This window comes from Rattus norvegicus, chromosome 4 (genome assembly GCF_021556685.1).
Source record: "Rattus norvegicus strain SHRSP/BbbUtx chromosome 4, alternate assembly SHRSP_T2T, whole genome shotgun sequence".
NCBI lineage: Eukaryota > Metazoa > Chordata > Mammalia > Rodentia > Muridae > Rattus > Rattus norvegicus.
The window spans coordinates 166,177,097-166,183,393 of record NC_141537.1 but is presented as its reverse complement, the minus strand read 5'-3'; positions in this window follow the sequence as shown (position 1 = coordinate 166,183,393).

The window sequence follows — 6,297 nt, the reverse complement described above, 5'->3', positions numbered from 1 at the left end:
TACATCTGATAGAGGGTTAGAATCCAAAATATACAAAGAAATCAAGAAGTTAGACTCCAGAGAGCCAAACAATCCAATTAAAAAGTGGGGTACAGAACTAAACCAAGAATGCTCAGCTGAGAAATATCAAATAGCACAGAAGTTCCTGAAGAAATGTTCATCATCCTTAGTAAATCAGGGAAAGGCAAATCAAAACAAACTTGAGATTCCACCTCACAGCATGGAATGGCTAAGATCAAAACTCAGGTGACAACTGATGCTGGCAAGGCTGTGGAGAAAAAGGAACAGTCCTCCATTGTTTGGGAGGTTGCAAGATGTTATACACACTTTGGAAATCAGTCTGGAAGTTCCCTAGAGAATTCAACATCTGAGGACCAAGCTACACCATTTCTGGGCATATACCCAAATGATGCTCCAACACAAAACAAAGACACATGTCCCACTATGTTTATAACAGCCATATTTATAATAGTCAGAAGCTGGAAAGAACCTAGTTGCCCTTCAACAGAGGAGTGGATACAGAAAACGTGGTACATTTACACATTGGATTACTACTCAGCTATCAAAAACAATAACTTCATGAAATTCATAGGCAAAAGAATGGAATTAAAAACTATCAACCTGAGTTAGGTAACCAAACTACAAAAAGAAAACCGCACATGGTATGCACTCACTGATAAGTGGATATTAGCCCAAAAGCTTGAATTACCCAAGATTCAATTCACAGACCACATGAAACTCAGGAAGATGGATGACCAAAGCCAGGATGTTTCAGGTCTTCTTAAAAAGGGGAACAAAAATATTCATGGGGGGGCTTAGGGTGACAAACGATTGGTTAGAAATTTAAGGAGTGGTCATTCAGGGCCTGTCCCACCTTCTGGGATCCAGAATAAATATAATAGATATAGATAGATAGATAGATAGATAGATAGATAGATAGATAGATAGATAGATATGGATATGGATATAGATATAGATACAGAGAGAGAGAGCAATTGAAATTATACAATATTTATTAAGCCAAAGTATATGCTGACAAGAGCCTGATATAGATGTCACCTGAGAGGTTCAGCCAGAATTTGACAAATTAAGAGACAAATGCTAGCAACAAACCACTGATCTGAGAATGGGGTCCCCATTGGAGGAATGAGGGAAAGTATTAAAGGAACTGAAGGGGCTTGCAGCATCATAAGAACAACAGTACCCACCAACGAGACCTCCCAGGACTAAATCACTACTGAAAGACTACATGTGGACAAACTCAAGACTCTAGATGCATATGTAGCAGAGGTTGGACTTGTAGGGCACAAATGAGAGTCTTATCCCTTATTCTTTCCAAGACTGGACCTTCCAATGGAGTAGAATATCAGGGAGGGGAGGTGGGAAGAGGGGGGTTTTGGGAGGGTGAACACCCATTCAGAAGAAGGGGTGGGGGATAGGATAGGGGGTTTATGGACTGGAAACCAGGAAAACGAATAATATATGTAATGTAAATAAAAATACCCAGTAAAAAGGCAAATCTTCAATATTTAGTACAAAACAGTAATAACATGAAGAAAAAAACATTAAAAACCACAGACATTATGAAATTCGCAGTGAATTAATGGAACGAAAAATTATCATCCCAAGTGAGGAAACTTAGATCTAGAAAGACACACATGCTATGTACTTAGTTATAACTGGACATTATCCGTAAAGTACAGGAGATACATTCTACAATCCACAGACTTAAAGGAACTGAGTTACAATGAGGACTCAAGTGAAGATGCCTGTATTTCACTCAGAAGGGAAAATAAAATATATATCAGAGGTGGATGAATGGAGGATACTTGATGGGAGAGTGGTTAAGGAGGCTAATGGGGATAAGATTTAGTGTGGAGTGGAAAAGTAGAAAAGGATTGTGAAAGAAAAGAGAACTCAGTTAGTAGGCATTTCTCGGAATCCTCTGAGACCTGGGTTAAGGGAAGCACCGGAATCCTTATGGAGATGACACTAGTTGAGACAACTACTAGCTGGGGATATGGAAACTAAGTGGCAACATCTAGCACAAAGAAGGGACTTCCAGTGGAAGGAAATGGACACCAACATACCCCCAAATGCTTTGACTGAACATTTGTCCAGTCTATGAAAACACTTGAATAAAGATGGAGCAGACACTGTGGGAATGGCCAACCAATGACTGCACCAACTTAGGATCCATTTCTTAGGAAAAGACCCAAACCCTGACATGATTTTGATATTTTCCAATGCATGAGATTGGTGCCTAGCATAACTGTCTCCTGAGAGTCTTCATCCATCAGTGGGTGGAAAGAGGTGTAGTGTCTCCACAGTCAAATATTAGGTAAAGCTCAGGAAGTATTGTGAAAGAGTGAGGGATAAGATAGGATAGAGGGAGTCTGAAGGTCAATGATATCACAAGAAAATGTACATAGTCAATTAACCTGGACCGATGTGGCCTCACAGAGAATGACCAACCAACCAAAAACCAGCTTCAGCTGGAACTGGGACTATGTGTGACTTACTTTTCATATGGTTCTCCTAAACATTGGTGTGGAGGCTGCTGCAATTCTCTTGCTTAACTTTGGAACGAATTCCACAATAGGGACTGTCTTTTCTAGTCTTAAAGGCAGAGGATATGACTGCTGTAATTGGAGGTAAGAGGGAAGGTTCTTAGCCATGGAGTGTTTCATTTTCTTTGAGGAAATGTGGAAGCGATAATGGGGTAGGGGCATGTGAGTGTGGTTACATGAGTAATGGAGAGAGTGGCGAGTAAATGTACCATTGTATAAAAGAGAGGAATCAGAGCAGGAAGGATATATCTAGGAATAAAGTGGAATTTGTGGATTGAGAGGAGAGGGGACCATGATATGGTATTTGGTGGGGGAAAGAAGTGAAGTCATGAGGGCTAGCAGAAAGAATGGAAACAGGCAAACTCAGGAGTTAGGAGTTTTAGAGGATCTTCCATAATTTATCAGCGACCTGGGAAGCAAGAGAGTCTTAAGACTCAAAGGAAGAGACTTTAGATGAAATGCCCTAAAATTGGGAGACGGAACTATGAGAACTCACCTCCAGCAGGAAGACAGGGCATCAAGTGAGAGACGGGGTTGCCATCCCACATTCAAAACTCTAACCCATAAATGTTCTTGTCTGAAAGATATGTTGTAATGGAAATGGAGAGGAGACTGAGGCAAAGGATGTCCAGTGACAGGACAAAAGTGGGATGCAGCTCAAGAGGAGTCCTCAAGGCCTGACAGTATTACTGAAGCTATGGAGCACTCACAAAACGGACCTGTCATGAGTGTCCTCCGAAAGATAACATCAAAGAGCTGAAAAAGCAGATGTAGATATTTGCACCCACCAAATGACAGAAGCTGCTAACCCCTATAATTGAATTAAGGGAAAGCTGGGAGAAGCTGAGGAAGAATGTGACTCTGTAGGATGACCAACACTCTAAATTAATTTGGACCCTGAATAAGTCTCAGACATTGGACCACCAACAAGGCAACATACACCAGCTCATATGAGACTGGCGGCCCTAACACATAAACAGCAGAGAAATGCTAGGTCTGTTTTCAGATACTGAAGATGCACCTCACCTTTAATAGATTGGAAGCCCCAGGGAGTTTCATGTTGTGCTGGGGTAGAGGGTTGCGGGGTAGGATAATCATCTTGGAGAAAGGAGGGTCAGGAGGAGGTATGGGATGGGAACATTCAGAGGGTGGTTTCGGGGAGGAATAAAATCTGGGATGTAAAAAAAAATAAATAAAAATTTAACATTCAAAAATAAAAAAAATTGGAGAAAAGAAAGAAAAGAATGGAAAAAAGCTAAAGTGAGCCATGCAGCAAGTCTGAAAGAATGTAATTTCTGCTTTGAACACTCAAGTAAATGCTTTTTTCCATATTCCTTTAACATCTACCTGTAATATGTGCAATGAATTAAACCATTCCCTTCAATGTTTGTTTGGTTCAGTGTCCAGGATGAGACAGAGACTGCGGATAAGAGAGAGGCACCCAAGAATCAATGGGTGTGAATGTAGGCATACCTAAATAAGCCTATGAGTGCCATTTTTATTCAAAATAGTGTATTTGCTGGTTTTACGTGTCATCTTGACACAAGCTGGAGTTATTACAGAGAAGGAGCCTCAGTTGAGGAAATACCTCCCTGAGATCCAGCTCTAAGGCATTGTCTCAAGTAATGAACAAGGGGGGAAGGCCCAGCCCATTGTGGGTGGTGCCATCCCTTTGCTGGTGGTGTTGGGTACTGTTAGAAAGCAAGCCTAGGAACCCAGTGGAAGCCAGCAAATAAGTAACATCCCTCTATGGCCTCTGCATCAGCTCCTCCTTCCTGACCTGTTTGACTTACAGCCCTGACTTCCTTTGGTGATGAATAGCAATGTGGAATAAACCAAAAAAGTCTAATAAACTCTTTTCTCCCCAACTTGCTTTTTTTCATGATCTTTGGCCAGGAATAGAAAGCATGAGTAAGACACATTGTAATCCTAAGCTACTATATGTAATGAATTATTAGTACTGAACTTGCTATAAAATTAACAACATCTGAATCACAATGGAGAATGGTTATTGCACTTAATAGGTTGATCCTCCTGGTAGTTATTTTGACACTTGTAGCAGTTACACAATATTTGACTCTGAGTTGGGGAGCTGACAACCAAGTGGGTGTTTAGTACACAAAGCTGGGTTGCTTAGTCCCTATCTACACCCCTTTTTTCATTAGTACATTCCTGAGTCATCTTCTTCATTTCCTCTCATTGCTTCAAAACATCTAGGACTATGTGGGTAGGCAGGGAAGGCAGAGTGTTAAAATAATTGTCCTTATAAATGCACAGGGTGGGCACAAGCAAAGGAAATCTCATAATAGAGTTGTTTGTGGTTTCCTTAAGACCTGTGAATTATACCATATTTCATGGTAGTAAAGTTTCCACCTTGAAAGACATTACCATGTGGTGAGACACTAACCAGGATAAGCCAGTTCTTCCAGTGAAGCAAGTGATCAAACCATCATTTACTGTGAACTGGTGGCTACTTCAGGTATCCATCACCACAGCCAGGGACAGGAAGAACAGTCTACAGCTGTGTAATGATGGCACTGTGGTCTGAAGTTCTGACTGGAAGATTTGAATGAAATATTCTGATTGTTTCTTTCTCAACATAAAGGAGTTGGCAGTTGTGGTTTCACAAAAAAAGGTTTTTGAAGGAAAATCTGCCATGAACATGAATATGTGTGTGTGTTGTGTGTTGTGTGTGTGTGTGTGTCTGTCCATGTGTGTGCATGTATGTGTGATGTGTATGTATGTATATTGCTATTGTTTTTCATAATAAAATTTACAATACAAAACTAAAGAAAACAATAATTTCTTTATTTTTTCACTTTTCTGTTTTATTACCTGGTCATGTGAAGTTCAGTAATTGCTGTTTTATGGTGAACCTTGGTCAAAGAAACAAAATGGGAGTGTCAGCCGGTTTCATTCATTCCACACTCACTCTATCTTTAAAGCTAATTATGCTCGTTTACAGTTTACACTCTTTTATAAATTCAGAGCTTAACTCTACAGAGCTTAGAGGAAACTGCTGCTCCTTGGCTTTACAGTCATGGACATCCACTTGTCTCTGACATACAAAGAAACAGAGAAAAAACAAAATCTACGCACCGTCTGTCCATTTTCTATTAATTACCTTCCTCCCTCATTAAGTGCACTTGTAGGTACTCTATGTCCTGTCCATACTGTAGTCACAGTAATGACCAAACATCTCTTGCATTTTTTCCCCACACATGTTGAATGATGTTAGAGGAGCCTCCCTGGTAAGGATGACAACCTCTCAGCAGAGATAATAATGCAGTAAAATCTCAACACAGTTAACTGTCTGTGGATAGTAAGATGTTAACCTCCCAGATTTGAGAGTGATTGTTGTTTTCTAGAACAGCAATGTTTCAGTTCTGTTGATTAGAAACACTCTCAGTTTTGCTCATATACTCTCCTTTTCTTGACCTTCTAAACACATGCACTCTTGGAAATGATCAGGTAGAGAATCTAAAACTTTTTGTGACATAGACTAGACACACACCATTTCACAGTTTCCTCTTCCCTGTAGTTCAAATCAGTCTTTACTAAAGGAGCTTCTTCCCAGAACTTGTCAACACAAAAACATGAGCAAATCTCATAGAATAACAATTCCCTTTATCTTTAAAAAATCAGTTGTGAATTTGTTCATGGCAGTTGATAGAATATAAATAAACTAGATGTCAGGTTATGATAGATATTAGAGTTTCTCATATGC